This window comes from Malania oleifera, chromosome 8, assembly GCF_029873635.1.
Source record: "Malania oleifera isolate guangnan ecotype guangnan chromosome 8, ASM2987363v1, whole genome shotgun sequence".
In the NCBI taxonomy this organism is placed as follows: Eukaryota; Viridiplantae; Streptophyta; class Magnoliopsida; order Santalales; family Ximeniaceae; genus Malania; species Malania oleifera.
The window spans coordinates 88971129-88991567 of NC_080424.1; the positions used below are offsets into that span (position 1 = coordinate 88971129).

Sequence of the window (20439 nt, forward strand, 5' to 3'; positions counted from 1 at the left end):
CAAAAATGTTGCATGGACCACTCTCTTTTTCTATAATTGGTATGGGCGAATTTTGCACATGTTTTTCATATACCAAATATTCAAGAGATAAGTCCAGGAGCGCATTCACGGAGTGACGAACGTAATTAAAATCTCTCCTGCTGCATGGGGCCAGGTCTCACCCCCACAAGACTGTGACAGGACAGGGGCGAGAGCAATAGGACGATCGACGTTGGCCGGCCGTGCCCCGTTGCAGTTTCGACGGTGAAGGCATTTTAGGTCACGCCGCGTCCCGCAGTGGACGTCAATAATTTATGTGAGGGAAGGTCCTGCAGCCTGGCTGCTCGTGAGGACAGCCATTTGGCTCAATTCTTCTATAAATAGCTAGCGAACTGACAGTTTGCAGTACGCATTCACAAGCTCATTTGCACCATATAGCTAGTAAACTAATACAGCCACAACGCATCCCCACCGCAAACCCAAAAGGTGCAGCCGGGTTTGGAGTATATCATGAACCCTCGCCGCCAGTTTGCTAACCCCGACTACAAGCCCTCTAATAAGCTCTCCGTATGCTCGCTCGCTCTCTCTCTCTCTCTCTCTCTCTCAATACAGTAGAACAAATATATATATATATATATATATATAGAGGCAAATTTGTAAAATCATTTATAAAGGGTATTTTTAATTCATTTTATTTTATTATTGTATGCCAACAAAATCATCAAGGCCAATATACAACTTTGAGAATGTGTGCATACTCTATACATAGCTATACCAAAAAATAATTGTATTTTATCTATTGGGCGCCTTTTTCTCTCTTCAACATGGGAGATTCAAATTTTAAATAAGGTATTTTTTATGAGACTTAGTATATATATATCATCTTTACATACTCTCCATAAACACAACTGAAATCTCCATCCCACTGACTTGTGATCGCAATGTCTTCTTGATATTAAAAATTGAAGCACCAAATAAATCATATCTAGTTTGGATGGATCATGAAGTGGGCATTAATATTGTTTCTCAGTAGGCCTCTCCAATTTGGGGCAAGGGCATGGCATTTGGACCTTAAAATTGAATGTGTAAATTTGAACCAAATGTAGAATGAACCTGTATTGAATTTCTTTCTAAATCCACACAAATCTAAATACAAAACCCGATATCCATCTCTCAAGCACAAACTCAACATGCATTTCATATTTAAGATTGGATAGATGTGGATATATATTCATCAGGTCTTTGAATCTCTCCCAGCAAGCCTGGAAGGTCTCATCAACTCCTTGCATGAATCGACTGATCTGTTCCTACAAAAATTAAGTTCTCTGTAAGGGAAAAAATTTATGCAAAAATTTATTTTGCATATCAGTCCAATTAGAGATAGAATTAGGCGTAAGAGAATTAAACCACGTCTTAGCCTTATCTTTCAATAAAAAAGGAAATAAACACAATCTAATTGCTTGATTAGTAGCAGCCTCATCTATGAATGTAACACATACAAGCTCAAAATCAGTTAAATGTTGATACGGATTTTCACACTCCATCCCATAAAATTGAGGTATCACATATATCATTTCAGACTTAATGTTAAAGTTTTATGCATTCTCAGGCAATATGATGCAAGATGGTTGTGTGGTTCGTGTAGCCTGCAAAAAATTTATAAGCGTGCGTGGTGCAGGTGGTGCCATATTTATTTATTTATTTTTCAAAACTCAATTTTTTTTTCTTTTATTTTTTTTTTCTTTTTCATGAGAAAAATTAAAATAACGGGAAAAACACTAGTTTGAAACTAAAACCAACATTCCCCGCAACGGCGTCAAAAACTTGACTCACTCGAAAAATGAGCAGCACGGAAGCTATCCCAAGTATAGGAATTCTGTCATGTAATATTTAGTCCAATGGCCAAATCGTCTCCTCAAGGAATGCATTTTAATTCCAAACTCGTGTAATTTCAAAAGAAATTAAGAAAATAAAAATTTACTGAACATAGTTCAGATTCAGTTTCTTAGGATTTTTTAGGTTTTTGCAATAGAATTTAAATTCTAACTAAAAATTAAATATGCATGAAATAACTTAAATAGATACCAGATTCAATGCCAGAATAATGAAAGAACTAAACCCTACAATTATTCAACTAAATAAAAATATTAACTTTAAACGTAAATCCAAACAAGAATACACTCTAAATAAAAACACCAACTTTAATAATAAAAACAACCAAAGAAAATAATTAAATCCCTATAAAAACTTTAAATAAGAAGACAAATTGAAATTAACAATAATAATGCCCAAACTTTAAATAAGCGCATAATATGGACCCGCTATTTACTTCTCGATTTTGGAAGAATCTACAGAAAGCATTGTGATCTCAACTCACTTTTAGTACCGTTTTTCACCCGCAGATTGATGGTCAGTCAGAGAGGACCATTCAGATTCTAGAGGATATGTTACAGACATGTGTACTAGATTTCGGGGGTTAGTTGGATTAAATATCTGCAATTAGTTGACTTTGCATACAATAATAGTTATCAGGCCAGTACCGAGATAGCACTGTATGAGGCATTATGGGGCCAAAGCTTGTTCAGCAGACTGCTGAGTCTGAGAAGGTCCAGCTTATCAGGGAAAGAATTAAGACGGCACAGAGTCAGCAAAAAAGTTATGTGGATATACGCCGGCGAGAGCTAAAGTACGAGATAGGTGATGCGATATTTTTTGGCATTGCTCCGATGAAAAGGGTAATGAGATTTGGGAAAAGGGGAAGCTAAGCCCTAGATGCATTAGGTCATTCGAGATTTTGGAAAGAGTTGGTCTAGTGGTGTACAAAATAGCATTACCCTCAGCATTGTCTATGATCCACGGCGTGTTCCACGTGTCCATGCTAAGGAAGTACGTTTCGGATCCTTCGCATGTGATCAGTTATGAGTCTTTGGAGCTCGGGGACACTTTGGCATATGATGAGATACCGGTTCAGATTTTAGACCATAAGGAACAGGAGTTACGTACTAAGAGGATTCCACTAGTAAAAGTACTTTGGCGTAATCATGCAGTAGAGGAAGTTTCATAGCAATTAGTGACAGAAATACGTCAGAAATATCCACAAGTGTTCAGAGAGGCTTAGTGCTAAATAGGTAAGTAGAACGGTAGGTAAGTGTTGGTTTGTATGTATAGTGTTAGAGTAGATTTGTTTACGGTTTAGTATATGGATGGTCTTTGGGGGAGTTTGTATGGTATTGTAATCTCCTGAGACACTACATGTAACCATGGTATTCTTCCGCCATAAGTAAGGGTATTTAATAAACTTAGGACGAGGCTACTATGTGGGTGGCAGTCGGCTCTTCCTAAAGTCAGATCAACAGATCAGTAATTATTCAGTGGATGTGATGTAAATCAGTCAGAAAATTTTAAGGATGAAATTTTTTTAAGGAGGGGAGAATGTAGTAACCTGAACCAAAAAAATAAATAAATAAATAAAAGAAAAGAGAAAGGAAAGGAAAAAAAGGAAAATGGGTTTGGCCAGGCCCAAACCATCGCCAGTTTCGTGACGATCAGAAAAATTGTCAATGGTTTTCCTGTAGGTAAACTATCGAGAGTTGTTTAAAGGCTAAACCATCGATGATTTTGTCAAGCCCAGAAAAACCGTCGATGGTTTTCCAACGAGCAGAGTTACTTGAGGGCTAAGTTATGTTTATTTCTTCATAACTTTCATTTGCTCTCTCTCTCTCTCTCTCTCTAGCCTCGAAAACTCTCCGCAAGTGCTCCCCAGTTCTCTCTCCCTTCTCCCAACACGTAGGCCGTCGATATTCGGTTGATTTGTGCGGTTAGGGTTTTCGTGGTTTCGAAAGTTTTAGTATTTTTCTTCAGGAACAGTTAAGGGGATTATATTATATCAGTTATTTTTTAATATGGACCGATTAAATTGCAATTTATGTTACAAAAACGGTATATATGATTCTCTGAATGAATTGGGTATATGAAAATGGTTATTTTGACTTTTATACGTTTTTGGGAAAAACTAACGTGAATGGTTTGAACATGTCCTATTTTCAATAAAATAAGTAGTTTGAGTTAAATAAAACCCTGGAGATACTCATACCCTTGTTTTCAGCAACTTATATGTTTCCTCGTCAGTTTATTTTGTTTATACTTTATCAGATAAAAATTATGTGGCACAAGAATAGTTTTTAAATGGCATGTTAGAACAGAATGTTTTAATTGATATTATACAGTATGATGTGACCGCTATAAACTGAGATGTGATGTGACAACTATAAGTCGAGATTTGATATGACGGCTAGATGCCGAGATTTGATATGTCGATTTTATACCGAGATAGAATATGACAAATATTTTATATAATTATGAACAACGCATGTTTTATATAGTGTTATGAAAAATGAATTATGATTTTAGTATTATTATGTAAATTGTCATATATGATTTAAGAACCCTATGGATATGAAATGTTGTATTATGAGCACGATATCGTAGCTATGAATTGGCAGCGAGTGCAATCACAGAAGGATGGAAGTGTGATATGAGATAGTTGATTGGAGACTTGGGTACAATACTATCCCGAGGCTGTTCCAGGGGCCCCATCTGAAGTAGTTTCGATTGACTCTTTTTTATGTAATTCCAGGTTAAGGGTAGGCACAATCGTACTTACTATCTTTTTTGACTCAACTATGGTCGGCCAGCCATATGCTGAGTCCAGCCTTCGAGCTGCACAACTCGTTATGAGGGGAAGCATGTCGTATAAGTATGTGAAATCGTGACGACGCTAGTTCAGTAGTCCAGGTTGTATCTTCTAGGCATATATGGGCTAATTTACTATAAAATGGGTTATATTGAATCGATAGTTTTTTATTCTGAAATTATGTATTTTTAGATATATAGTGCAGTACAGTTTAAATGTCATTTCATATACATTTAAATAATGAAAGTTTAATATTCACACAAGAACTCATACTAATCACACACTGATAATAATATAATTCGTCTTACTGAGAAGTGTCTCACCCTATTATACAAATCATTTTTCAAGTCCTTCAAGGAACCGTGCCTAGTTTACTACGGGGCAGGAATTAGACTTTTGGGGGTGATAGACAGAGCTGGTGAGCCACCAGCTATTACATATTATTATTTTGTTGAGTTGTATTATATAGATAGGTAGTTTAATGTATGTATTTGGGAACAATTAGAACTCTTGTAAAGTGTTTTGAGGTTTTAGCATATTCCGCTGTATGGTTTTTAATTCCAATAATGACAGGTGCACCTGAAATTCTCTTGTTAAGGCGAATTGCAGTATTTATGGTATCAGAGAATTTATATATTTTACTAGCACTCTATACCTCGCATGGAGGGTCGGGGCACTACAGGTGGTATCATTGCATTTTTATATTTTTAGCAGTTAAATTTTCAAGTCATGACCCTGTCTCATATCTCCAGTCATTTAAAAAATAATTATGAGCCTACCTCTTTTGGTGGATAAAAGGTTCATTCAATCATCTTATCTAAAAAACTAAATAATAAAATGTTCATCCGCCATAAGTGAGAGCTATCAATGAATTTAGGATTTTCGTTAAAGAAAATCATCTTATCTTAAAAGCTAAATAATATCATCAAATGAAATATCATAATATATTTAATTAAATGATACTAATTTATTAAATCTAAATTTAATGCAATTATATTTAATAAATATCTAATAAAAATGATATTTTAATAATAGTTTTTTCTTTGATATTTTAATGCACATGTTTTCTGTGTTTGAAGAGATGAGGTGGGAGGCATGCATGCGTACTTGTGGTGCAGAAGCCTTTATCCTTATCCATTCAGGAGCAGTAGACGCGTACTCGCAAAAACTTAATCAAAATCTCTCCAGCTGCCTGCGTCAGACCGTGAGAGCGCCACAAAGAGTGGCCGGCCGGTCCCCCAGTTGCAGCCACGCCGCGCCCCGCAGTGGACGTCAATAATTGATGTCCGTACGATCGTGGTCCTGAACATGCTGCAACGCGGCAGCTCATTTGCAAGCCGTGAACAGTTACAAGTTTTTTTTTTCTTCTTAAATGAAGTGAAATATTCATCGAAAGAGGCAGACCAAGCAAGGATCTTGGTAAGCTAGCAACAAGAGAATATAGATAATGGTCCTTATAAAACTATATTGGTACACAGATACTTACCTTGAAAAAATTTAAAAAGAAGAGGCTGGGTCATGGCAAACAAAGCGAAGAGAACACAGACGCCATTTATTCCTACAGTACTGTAAATTTAGTAAAGAGATATGGATCCTCTTGGTACCAACTTTAAAAACGTAGGGTGATGCCTCAAACCCTCAAAGGTCAGACTGACTTGGTAGCAAACTAAATTAATGGGTCAGCAGAAATTATTGAAATTTGCACCCATTGAAACAAAGATATGAGAGATTTGAATGGAAAAGAACATTAGGGTTTTTATCGAAAAGATACAAACACAAAGATGTTGAACTAGAGATCGAATTATTAGCAATCAAATGGAACAATTGTTTTGGAAATCAACACTCAAGAATTGGAAGGATTTCTTCAGTGAATTGCATACTTGCCCTTGATTGTTAACTCTCTTAAGCCTATCTTAGGCTTCTTGTACACTCCATAAACTTAATTTATATGTTCATACCTTTTTCTTCAATAAATTCAGTATTACCTTTGAAAAAAGTGTCAAGTACTATGCTCTTTTTATTCTTTTTCCCTATATTTTCTTTACATTGAGAGAATACAAATAAATAGGAAAATTTGCAATCCTATTTTTGGTAATATAGATATCACAACAAAGAGGATGATTCTATATTTATATATACAACTATATCTTTCCTAATTAAGATGGTTTCTAATAGCTCACGCCAACACTGCCCCTCAAATTGATGCATACAAGTCTCTAATGCACAACTCGTTGAGTGAGTTGTGAAACTATTTGCTTGATACCACCTTTGTGAGTATGCATGTCTACTAGTTGGTCTTCGAACTTCACAAATGGAAATCGAATTATTTTCGCTTTTGAGTTTGTCTTGATAAAATGTTGATCCACTTCCACATGTTTTGTACGATCATGTTAGGCTAGGTCGTGAGATATTGCAATAGTAGCTTTATTTTCACAAAAAGAGATTCATTTATGAAGTAGATGTGAAGTCTTGTTTAGTAAGTAGTCTCTTGATCTAGAGTAGTTCACAAAGCCCTTTTGTCATTCCTTAGAATTCTGCTTCGGCACTGGAAAGTGCTACCTCCTTTTATTTCTTACTTCTCCATGTAACAAGATACCCACAATAAAACATAAAATAACCTGAAGTAGATCTTTTCACTGAGATATCTCTAGCCCGTTCTACATCTTTATAGCGATTAATTCTTAAATGACTATTCTTTGAAAACATAAGTCCCTTCCCAAGTGAGGACTTCAAGTATCTTTTAGTATTCGGGCTATAACATTTATATGATCTTCACTAGGATTATGCATGAATTGGCTAACTACGCCTACAACATATGCAATTTCTGGACGAGTATGTGAGAGGTATGTAAGTTTGCCAACTAACCTTTGGTATCTCCCTTTATTCGTTGGTGCTTTATCTGAGTATTCTAAAAGTCTGTGGTTTTGAACAATTGGAGTATCCACTGGTTTGCACTCCAACATTCCTGCCTCAATTAATTATACATCCAACACTACTTCCTTTGGGAAGGAAACATTCCTTGTCTAGACCAAGCAACTTGAATTCCCAAAAAGTACTTGAGTCCTCCCAAGTCCTTTATCTCAAATTCAGTGGCCAACTCCTTCTGTGGTTTGGATGTTTCTTCTACATCGTCTCTTGTGATAATCATGTCATTCACATAGACTATAAACATGGTTACCTTTCCTAATTTGTACTTCAGGAACAGTGTATGGTCTGAGTTGCTTTGCTTGAACCTGTATTTCATCATTGCTAGACTAAACTGCCCAAACCACACTCGAGACGATTATTTCAATCCATATAGTGCTCGTTGTAGTTTGCCTACAACCTCGGTTTCAGTGGATGTCTTGAAGCCCGAGGAAGGTCCATGTACACTTCTTCTTCAAGGTCACCGTGTATACGTAGAAAGCAATTTTTTACGTCAATTTGATGTAATGGTCAGTCAAGGTCAGCTGTAAGAGATAACAATATCCTTACATTGCTTAGTTTCGCAATTGGTGAAAAAGTCTCTTGGTAGTCTACCCTATATGTCTTTGTATAGCCTTTTGCCACCAATCTTGCTTTGTACCTATCAACCGAGCCATATGCCTTGTGTTTGATGGAAAATATTCATTTGCATTCTATTACTTTCTTCCCTTCAGGCAACAAGACTATGATCCATGGACTACAAAAAATAAGGTTATTAGTAATTGATCAAAATCGTCACTAATAATCACAAAACCGTCACTAATACTATTAGTGACAATTTTGTGATCATTAGTGATGGTTTAGAATTTGTCGTTATATCTGCAGTTACTAATACTTATTAGTAATGAATTTTAAAATTCGTCACTAATAATTGAGCATTAGTGATAGATTATAGCCGTCACTAAAAACTTAAGACCATCACTATAAATTTTACATTGGTTCGGCTCAAAATCGTCACTAAAGTCATAGTATTAGTGACGGTTTTAAATTCATCACTATTGCTCACAAGCAGCTATTAGTGAAGGTTTCAAAATCATCACTAATAATTAGGCTTTAGTGACGCTTTTAAAATTCATCACTAATACTTTACTATTAGTGACGGTTTTGAAACCTTCACTAATACTTAAAAAATGGACAATTATTAGTGACGATTTTAAAACCATCACTAATAATTTAAAATTAAAAAATTAATCATTAATTCCTATAAAAATCTGTAATTACATTTTCGCATACATAACATTAAACCATAATTTCTAAAAAATTCATAAATTATTCAAAATTCAAATACAAATACAAATACATTATACAAATTTCATTTGTTCAGATAACAAAAAAATATAAAAAAAAAAATCAAAACACCATCCGACTATAGTGCATGGCATCTTGATTGACATATTCTGCTATTTGGAATATTTGAATCTTGCATGATATCTTTGTTTGAGCATCTTGATTGAGAACATACTAAAATACAAAGATTACACTGATAGAAAATACCTTTGAGAGTTGAACTATCTAGACTACACTAAGCTTACATTTTAAATCATCTATGTTGTATGTGATTTAACGCATTTGGATACACATCTGCTTTACGTGAAAGTACTTTTATATTATACCATTTGATTGTAATCTGAGTGATTCCAGGCGTGGCCTGAGGGGGCGGTAATTCAGTCCGGTAAGGATTGTTGTAAAGGTTGAGGTCAGCCCTGTGCTAATTGACCTGATTTGTGTAGGTGTCATTCCACCTGGTTAAATGAGCAAGTGATAGTGATAATCCTTGTGCTTGTTAGCCAAGGCGGGGACGTCGGCAGTTGGCCGAACCTCGATAACATATCTGCGTGTCACCCTCTCTTTACTGCTTTTTTGTGCTTGTGTGGTTGATTAAACTGCTTTATTTAATTTCTGATATATTTATATTACTTGCACTAAATTGACCATAGGGTTGTGAGCATACTGCTGTTAGGAGGAATACCTAGGGGTTAAATTTTAAAAATATCAATTCACCCCCCCTCTTGGGATCACTGTAAAGCTAACAGTTGGCAAAGGTGGTGAGGATAGAGTAGGTATGTGGTGAAGAGTCACTGGAATTAGTGATAATGCCGGTGTCAACCATAGTTGGAAGGCACGGATTAAACAAAGAAAGGTGGAGTTTTTTCGGTGGAGGGGGCCAAGGATTGGATTCCTTGTTCTGTTACCATGTCAACTCCGCTCTTTTTATTTCTTCACCCCTATATTTTATTTACATTGAGAGAATACAGATAAATAGGAAAACTTGCAATCCTATTTTTGGTAATATAGATATCACAACAAAAGAGGATGATTCTATATTTACATCTACAGCTATATCTTTCCTAAGTTGGTTTCTAATAGCTCATGCCAACAAGAAGGAGAGAGTAAAGTAAGTAAATTCAACATAATTAATACTTGATTAAAAGGAATAAAAGGAAGAAGAATTACTTGCATCAATATTTGATAGTACTAGTAAAAATTGTGTAAAACATATCATGGATTACTTCATATATTCTTAGGTGGCTATGGTTTGTAAAGCAGACTGATGTTACATTTGGGAGCATAAGATTTGGGGACTTAAATTTGAATTTGAATCAATCTGGACAAAAAAACTAAATATAGTTTAATGTATATTACATTTTGTCTATATACATGCAAATTTTAATCCAAATGCTCTCCTAAATATATCTTCAATTTTATTATTTTTATGAAAATTTTTCTGACACCATGTTTGTGAAGAGAGCACGCGCTTTGTCTTTCATTTTAGAAATATAAATTTTAAATTTTAAATGTTATATTTGAATCATGTAAATTTAAATAAAATATAATATTAAATTATTTTAAATTTTCACTTATCCAAATACTAAAATTCATTGGCCCACACATTATCTTAACAATTATGGTCTTTTTCTTTTTTCGGATCAAGGAAAAGGCTGCATTCTATGCAAAAATGTTGCATGGACCACTCTCTTTTTCTATAATAGGTAAGGACGAATTTTGCACATGTTTTTCATATACCAAATATTCAAGAGATAAGGTGGCAGGATAGATCGCATGTGGATTTGTGGTGTGCCCACCCTCCTAATAAATAAATAAAAAATGTAGCGAAAAATTCAGTGGACTGTCATCTTTAAACCTGCAAATACAAAAGAAAAAAAAACAGAAATTTGACACGTGAAAATTTTTACAATTATCATGTAGGTAAAATATAAGTTTAATGCAAGAACGGAAAGGAAACAGAGAAGAGAAGACATCGAAGAGAGAGATGGAACCATGTGAGTGAGAGAGAGAGAGAGAGAGAGAGAGAGAGAGAGAGAGAGAATGGAGAGATTGGAGGAAAGTAGAGGAAAAAAAAATTGGAGAACAGTAAAATAAATGGATTTACATATATTAGCGGGACATGTCACAAGGACAAGGCCAGGAGCGCATTCACGGAGTGACAAACCTAATTAAAATCTCTCCTGCTGCATGGGCCAGGTCTCCAGCCCCACAAGACTGTGACAGGACAGGGGCGAGGGCAATAGGACGATCGACGTTGGCCGGCCGTGCCCCGTTGCAGTTTCGACAGTAAAGGCATTTTAGGTCACGCCGCGTCCCGCAGTGGACGTCAATAATTTATGTGAGGGAAGGTCCTGCAACGTGGCTGATCGTGAGGACAGCCATTTGGCTCAATTCTTCTATAAATAGCTAGCGAACTGACAGTTTGCAGTACGCATTCACAAACTCATTTGCACCACATAGCTAGTAAACTAATACAGCCACCCCCCAAGAGAGAATGGCATCCGGCCACAACGCATTCCCACCGCAAACCCAAAAGGAGCAGCCGGGTTTGGAGTATATCATGAACCCTCGCCCTCAGTTTGCTAACCCTGACTACAAGCCCTCTAATAAGCTCTCTCTCTCTCTCTCTCTCTCTCTCTCAAAATACAGTAGAACAAAAATACAGTAGAACAAATATATATATATATATATATATATATAGAGAGAGAGAGAGAGAGGCAAATTTGTAAAATCAATTATAAAGGCTATTTTTAATTCATTTTATTTTATTATTGTGTACCAACTAAATCATCAAGGTCAATATACAACTTTGAGAATGTGTGTGTACTCTATACATAGCTATACCAAAAAATAATTGTGTTTTATCTATTGCATGCCTTTTTCTCTCTTCAACATGGGAGTTCCAAATTTTAAATAAGATATTTTTTATGAGACTTAGTATATATGTCATCCTTACATACTCTCCATAAACACGACTGAAATCTCCATCCCACTGACCTGTGATCGCAATGTCTCCTTGATATTAAAAATTGAAGCACCAAATAAATCATATCTAGTTTGGATGGATCATGAAGTGGGCATTAATACTGTTTCTCAGTAGGCCTCTCCAATTTGGGGTAAGGGCATGGCATTTGGAACTTAAAATTGAGTGTGTAAATTTGAACCAAATGTAGAATGAACCTGTATTGAATTTCTTTCTAAATCCACACAAATCCAAATACAAAACCCGATATCCATCTCTCAAGCACAAACTCAACATGCATTTCATATTTAAGATTGGATATGTGTGGATTTGGAAAAAATTAATGTTCTATCAAAATCTATACAGAATCAAATTCAAGGTCCAAAAACTCAATTCACTTTCATATGCAGAAAGCCATGTGGGCTGACCAGTAGAAATAATTGAGATTGTAAGCCATAATTCGGCAAGTTGTGGTGCATGCCACGAGAAACAATAAGACAAGAGAATGAAATGCATCAATTCTTTCTAGCCTATAGTGAGGGTGGAAAATGCGGATACATAGTCGCAGCCTTACCATTAAGGAATGTTCAAAAGCCAGTCGATATGAGATGACCTTGCTTCACAAGATGATCAAATGAACTATTTGCCCCAAAAATCGAAATGACTTTGCAGTCTCTTTCAGGCACCTCTTTTTCTGGTATTGGGACCAGTGCTGCACCAATAGCGCTGCAAACAACTAGCAACCTCAGCACATGTTCCAAAGAAAAGTTAAAGGAAGTCAAATAGACATGGCATGTTTTGGCCATTAACCTCTCCAAGCATGTTGAGCTTCTCGCGCACTCCTTTCAAATGCCGACTCCTCTTACGTCACTGGCCAAGTCCTCCACCCTAATGCTCTCTCTCTCTCTCTCTCTCTCTCTCTCTCTCTCTCTCTCACTCGACATTATAATTATAATTATTTTTTGGTTTTGTCTTTGCAGGAGGCAGCATAGTGAATGCTTAATAGGTTGCTTTGTGTATGTAGATAAATTATACAGGGGATCTCTCCTTCTACATATCTGTGTGCTGTGTTTTTAATTATACACTTACTAAAAATGGGTTTCTCATTCATATTAATGAATGTAGGACCAATTTGTCACACGTCTAATATTAAGGAAGCAAGCACACAAACACGTGGAGGAGGAGGTTCCCTATATAATTTCTACTTGTGTATGTATGTGTATGTGTGTTTTTTTCCTTTCTGCCTTAAGAGTGGTAGCACGTATTTGTCATGTACATTTACGTGTCGTCTGCTTTGTACATAGGACTTGGGTTTGTGTGTATGTTTCATTCGATCTATGTACTCTTTTTTTCTGTATGTTTCTTTGGTGCACTAGTTAATGCATCAAGGTACATGCATGTGCTATCCATTTGTATGGAATAAATAAAGTAAAAAATAAAAGTTATAAAAATAAAGAAAATTATTGTGTTTTATGTCTTTTATTTCAATGATTAAGGTTTAGGATACTCATACTGAATTGGATCAAATAGTGTTAAATTGAACCAATTATGATAATTTTTATATTTCACATTGGGATTGTCACGTGCAAAAGGGAGGATAGTTGTTTAAAAGACCCAAACAGTCTTAATAACAATAACAGTATAATCAAAAAAATGAAAGACAATCTATGTCTAACCACTCCTACTTAAGTCATTAAAAGAGACTGAAAAGTTTTATACTAGTAGCAAGTAAATAGATAAACAACCTTCCTCTTAACTATTCCTAAATACCAAAATTAGCACGGTTAATGATATCGACCCAGGTATTAATCACACGACCTTGAGGAAGATCCTATATCCATACCAAATCCAAAATCAGATTTCTAGCTTTGTTGTATCAAGCATACCAATCCAAGAAAAATACACGAACTTAAGGTGGTTCGGCAGTATGCCTATATCCACAGGAATGAGCGGCAGTGAAATTTCACTATGTTATTAAAAGTAGAGTTACAACATATGTATTTATACTATACCTAACCGTAGAGAGGTACTAGAAAAATTCCTCAAATACCCTTGTATAGTACCACGGGGGCATTGCCCCCACACCCCCAACCTATTAATCATCCCAACCAATAAAATAATAAATTTCAAGCCCCAAAGGTCAATGTCGTCGTTATCCCTCCACTCCACTTCCACCATCAATATGCTTTCCCTATACACGTGTTTCACTTGATATGAGCCACATGCTACAACAATCTTCACCTTAACGAATATTCACCCCTTAGGAGAAAAAGAAAGCATAACTTGGAACTCCACCTAGGACAATAGGTTGGAACGCCTCCCATCTAGCATCTTGAGACATTAATTAAGTCCAAGTAGTGCTTGACCTTATATGTGGTAACAAGTTTTTTCAACATGCATGTCTGCTGCATTCTATGAACTGTGATCTTTCTCATGCAATAGTTCACCAGAAGAAACCAATTCCCTAATCCTGTGAAACCTCACATCTATGTGTTTGGTTCTCGCATGATAAACCTAGTTCTTTGCCAAATAAATGGCACCCTAACTATTACAATGCAATTGAACTCCACTCTACTAAATACCCAACTCGTTTATCAACCCTATAAGCCACAAAACTTCCTTGGCAGCCTCAGCCACTGTCACATACTCTGACTCAGTAGTAGATAGTGCAACTAGAGACTGAACCATGGACCTCTAACAAATATCCCCCCCCCCCCAACACAACAATGAATATACATAACCTGTGCTAGACCTCCTGTCATCCAAGTCCTCTGCATAGTCTGCATCCATATATCCCACAACTGAAGGATTACCCTTTATATTGTCTACTGAACATGATGCCATAGTATGTAGTACCCCTCAAGTGTCTCAAAATTCACCTGACTGCATCACAATGTTGTTGTCGCGACGTCTCGGGAGTGAAGGCGCCCTAAGTAGGGCAAATGAAAACTGAATGGTTTATTTTTAGGAAAAATTGAGATTGGAGTCACCACTAACCTTTTGAAGTGTGCTTAGAACACATGATTACTACCCAATTAAGGGTAAAATCGGTCTGCGTTACCATGATCGGGATCGAGAGTTTGGTTATGTGAGGGGAAGGTACTAGCACCCTCTACACACTCGTTTTATGAACGTTACCTAATTAATTGAAAATTTTACCAAATTAAATTTGAAAGCCTTTTATTTTACTCCTTTTGTAAATTTATAAAATACTAAAGTATGGCCAATAAACCACACAAATATTCACATTTTTACATAGTATATTTATAAAAGAGCATCCCTCAAAACAAGGACAAATAAAGTTTGAAAAGCCCATGCCCATTTTTTAAAATCATAGGGATAAAAATCAAGAAAATATGTTACGAACATAACTCTCATATTTATTTCAAAATTTTATAGAATTTTTCTAAATATTAAACAATATTTACAAAATTTTCTAGGAGATTTTGGAAACCATTTTCTATTTTTGTGGATGAAAAGTGTGTAAAAACAATTTTTTGAGCTCAAAATTATTTTTCAAAATTTTTCTCTGATTTTTTATGATTTTTCCATTTTTTCCTAAATTTAAAATAATATAACATAATAATAAAAATAAATAGGAAATTAAAAAGGTAGTCCAATCCGGTTCAATGGGTCGAACGGTTCGCAGAGCACCAGACCGGCTCAATAGGCTAGGCCATATGTCGTCTTCGAGCGAGGACACGTGGCCATACAATTATATATATAGACATCACCTATAGCCTATAAGTAGTACATATATATACTACTTATGGGCTGTAACGATGATGTCACAGTGACATCCATCAGCCATGTGTTGCCTATCGAATGGGACAGCGGAACATAGGCCGGATTGTCAACGTGGCACCATCATGGCCATCACAGAGAAACACAAATCGAATGGCTACAGAGGAGTCACGTAACACCTTGAACGTATGGACACTACAAAAAAACTGGTTTTTAGTGACAGTTTAAAATTCGTCACTAAAAGTACTTATTAGGGACGATTTTTGGAAACTGTCACTAATAGTTTAAGTATTGGTGACGTTCTAGTCATCATCACTAATATGACACTTTTTGTGACAAGTTTTAAACCATCACTAATAATTCCATCACTAATAATTTCATCACTAAAAACCATTTTTCCCTCTCAAACTATTGCGGGAAACTAATTTTCGAGCGGAAACTATTCCAGGAAAATATTAGCGACAATTCTTGGGGTGATGGTAATGATGTCAATGCATCACTAAAAGTCATATATTAGTGACGAATGATTAATCGTCACTAATAGTATTGTATTCGTATAAAAGTCAACAATATTAGTGACGGTTCATGAAAATCATCACTAATAGCCCATTTGTAGGGACAAATGTTTTAAACCATCACTAATAGCCCATTATTAGCGACGAATTTACTTAACCGTCACTAATATAGTGACTAAATTAGTTTTATGGTTTTTTAAATTTAAAAAACCATTAGTGACAATTTAAAAACTTTGTCTCTAATAGTATGTTATTAGTGACGAATTATGAAACGTCGCTAATAGTGTTTTTATTTAAAAAATAAAAAAATTATTTATTTACTATATTAGTGAAAGCTAAAAGAAGTTGTCGCTAACAATAGGCTATTAGTGACGGTTTATGAAAGTCATCACTAATAAGTATTATTAGCAACGAATTTTCAAAACCATCACTGATAACTTTTTAAATTTAAAAATATTAAAAAAAATTTATTTAACTATATTAGTAATGGTTTATGAAAATCGTTTGTTGACTTTTTGAGTCTGATCACTAGTTTTGATAATGACAAACCGTACGTAACTAATGTGTGTGCCTAAGTATTTGAACACATTAATCTTTTAGAACACACACATGAAAGTGAAATGGATGCCAGAAAGACCTTAAAGAGCACATACTCTCAGCATATTCATATATGGCATCTGAAGTAGCAAAAGATTGAAGATCTCTCTCTTTATTGTATTTGCATTTATACTTTTGGGTCTGTAATATTTAATATGGTCTGTAATATCTGCATCACATACATGATAGGATTAAAAGCTCAATGATCATAGAAAAAACTTCGATCGACCAACACTAAGTTTTCAGGCTAAATTAAAATGCCTAGACCTTAGATCGACCCTAGGTCCCTTCAAATCATTTGCACAAATCCCCTCTATCTAACAAATCATAACTATGCAAATAGGGGTAAACTATACTAAAAAACAGGACAAATTTTTCAGTTTGATAGGGCTTCAGGCATCCGAACCTAGCGCGTTAAAAATGCTTCAATCGACCGAATAGGTAAAAGGTCAAAAAGGTTGACTTGGCTTGGGCGACCGGCCCAAAACGAATGCACTGTTCACTGTCGACTCAACCATGAATACTGACCTTTTTACCTTCCCCGGGTGCCCAAATACTTAGTTTAAATATACATCGAGCGACCAGAGTATGAAGTTCGGTAGATTGAACTGACCACCGGGCGACCGAACCTCGGACGTTTGGAAAATTGCCTTGGTTTAGCCACCCAAATTTGTCCTCGGACACCTGAAGTTGAAAATTCAAAATTTCCAGTTGTGAGTGTTTAGGCGATCGACCCTGAGGTCCGAGCAATTGAAACTCTCGGGTTGCCATATTTTTAACTGTGGTAACTCGTGTTAATTAAGGGTAAAATGTTTTAAAACAATTTTAATTATCCCCTATGTGTCCCAAGGGTTACTTTTTGGGTGAAGGCTATATATATGCTTCCATTTGCAAAGATTAAGAATTAATTATAACTTTGATTAAGAAAATTTCTCTCTGAAATTTCTAGTGCTTTTCCTTCACATACAAGCCCAAATACTCATCCTTTGCTCATTTCCTTGAAAAATCATATTTAGTGAGAGTATTGTGGGACATCTTACACCTCCTATATAAGTTTATACTCTCATTGTTGTGATTGCTTGTTGATTTTATTAAGAGTTAAACCCAAAAGTTTTTCCCCATAGATTTAATTCATAAATTCATTTTATGGGGAAAGTCTTTGCATTTTTATTGCAAAACTCTTGAGCTTGTCTTGTGTTTTCTTTGAAGAAAATATTTTTTGACAAACTTGTGTTCTAAATATCTTTTGTGCTTGATTTTATGGAAATATTTTTGAGATATTTGATTATACTTTTGAAATTTTTGAAACCTTATTTGTGCTTGATATATTTATATATATTGTTTCAAAGATATTATCATAGCACACTCTCACACTTTGATTGCCACACTGACATTATCTTGAGTTCTATAATATTGTCTTCACTAAGTTTATAGATCTTATCATTCTGAAGTGCATTGGTTATACTAGTACAAATTTGCTTATGTTAAAAGCATTGAAATTGTACACAAAATTGTGTTGATTATCTGTTGTATTTTAGGCGTGGCCTGAAGGGGTTTTAATCTAGCCTGTTAAGGATTTGTTGTAAAGGTTGTGGTCAACCCTCAAAATTTGACCTCGTGTCGTATACGTTGCCACTCCACCCATTAAGTGGGCAATAATGGAATCATCAGGCTTGCGAGTTAGAGGCAGGTACGTAGGCGGTATTGGCCAAACCTTGATAATATATCGTGTGTGCACTTTATATTTCTACAATTTATTTACTACACATGCATGATTATTTTCAATAGACTGTGAATGTTGCGCATGATTTAATTCTCACACATTATATTTATCTGTGCATTTGGGATTGCATAGACAGACCCTAGGTTGTGTTATATTGCTGATTTAGTTGAACCTAGGAAATAAATTTTTAATATACAATTCACCCCCCCCTCTCTTGGGAATACACCAATTTCAACAATTGGTATCAGAGCCTCTTTGCACTAGATTTAAAAATTTTTGCAAAAGATTGCAATGACTCACATTGGTGTATCCCCATTCGGAGAGGACAATCACCTTCCAGTCCTCCATTATTTTGTGGTGTCACCATCTGGAAAATCTGAATGAGCATTTTATAAAATCTATGAATTGGAGGGCCTAGCAGGAGATTGATAAGGGAACTTGTATGCAAATGAATGAAAATGATACTACTTTAGTGCATGTAAATTCATATTCCATGGAGATTTTATATTGTGCTTTAGAATCTAACATTTTTCATGAGGTCATAGCTTGCATGAGTTCAAAGTAAATATGGGTTGAACTCGAAAGAAAATATGGAAAATTCTGGGAGAATGAAACCACCACTTAGGAAGTGATAAATGATAGGGAAATTGCGTTAACAGAAAAAGAGGTATATGATTTTAACTCAAGCTTAATTGATGATTCTTACATTAAATGTTGTGATATGTCAAATGCTGAATCATTTGTTGAATATCATAATAATTTTGTTTATAATGCATGTGATGATTCTTATTCTAAATGTTGTGTTGTATCATATGATGAATCATCTAATATTTCCTGTGATAATACTGTTGACATTGCATACAATGATTCATATAATACCTATGATATATCTTATGATGAATCATATGTTGAATTGATAAATGAAAGCATGTCTTTGTATGAAAATCTAGATAAGACTTTATTTAAAATGAATAAATTTCTAACAAAGTTATCTAAGAAGAAATCATTTCTGAACAATGAGAATAAAAGGATAGTAAAGCAATTAGACGAATTCAAAGATTATCATGATATTTTTGAAAAAAAAAATTGACAAGATTTTGAAAATCATCTTCTTGGAGAAAGAGATAAATGATTATTCTAGAAGTATAATCAAAACTAAAAATGAAAAAGAATAATCATAACGAACCCTTCGCAATTAAAATGAAAAATAATTTCAAAAAGGGTTCATGTTCTGTCTATCAAACCCACAGTCATGGCTCATCGGGTAAAAATAAAATAAATAAGCCTAATTTTTTTTGTATATTCAATACCTGCTTATGTTGCAAAACTATGCGGCACGTATGATTTAATTGTTTACTTAGAAGTGCTAGAGGTTTAGACAAAGAAATGATGTGGGTAATCATGAAGGCAAACTCCGTAGGATCTAAGGAAGATCGAATTCCAATAGAAATTATATAAATATTTTAATCTTTCCTTAATTCCTAGGTTTAGGGGTTGTGATGACTGTAGGCTTAGGGACTGGTTCGGGGTTAAAATATATAAACCTAGTATCTACATGCACTTCCAATTGGACATGACATCTTTGTCAGGTAATTAATTTCAAAAGCTTAACCCATGCTTAAATATAATACCTTAAGTTAGGCCACCGTTGTCCATTGCACAAGAATGAGTTTTACGGATCCATCTTATATCATATATCATTATACCCTAAACTCATTTTTGAATATGAAAAGCCTACATCAAAATCTAGTCATCACTCTAGGTATAAGCTCTAATGATGATTAATTTCTATTCTACTAGTGCTAATTTAAAGTCATCCCTCTCGTAATCAAAATTAGACGTATCCTCTAAGGGATTCATATTCTATTGTTAAATCAAATTATTCCCTTTGAGTTTAATATTTAAATCCTCTAATCTTGATTTACCTATCCCCTTCATAGGAAATCCTTACCAAATCATGATCATATTCGGTAAG

The 20439-nt window shown here is 35.0% G+C and overlaps 1 protein-coding gene and 1 pseudogene across 3 annotated transcripts in view; one reads left to right on the forward strand and one right to left on the reverse strand.

The window, feature by feature from the left end:
* The first annotated feature begins 379 nt into the window (after nucleotides 1-379).
* The window catches only part of LOC131161871 (glucose and ribitol dehydrogenase-like), a 105288-nt gene continuing 85228 nt past the window's right edge, over nucleotides 380-20439 (forward strand). For 2 of the 3 annotated variants that reach the window (XM_058117868.1, XM_058117870.1), the window contains exon 1: nucleotides 380-420. The gene's annotated coding sequence lies outside the window, so the exon portion shown is untranslated. The remainder of the gene's footprint in view (nucleotides 421-20439) is intronic. The other variant, XM_058117866.1, reaches the window with a different exon arrangement.
* LOC131162800 (uncharacterized mitochondrial protein AtMg00810-like) lies at nucleotides 7238-12691 on the reverse strand (annotated as a pseudogene).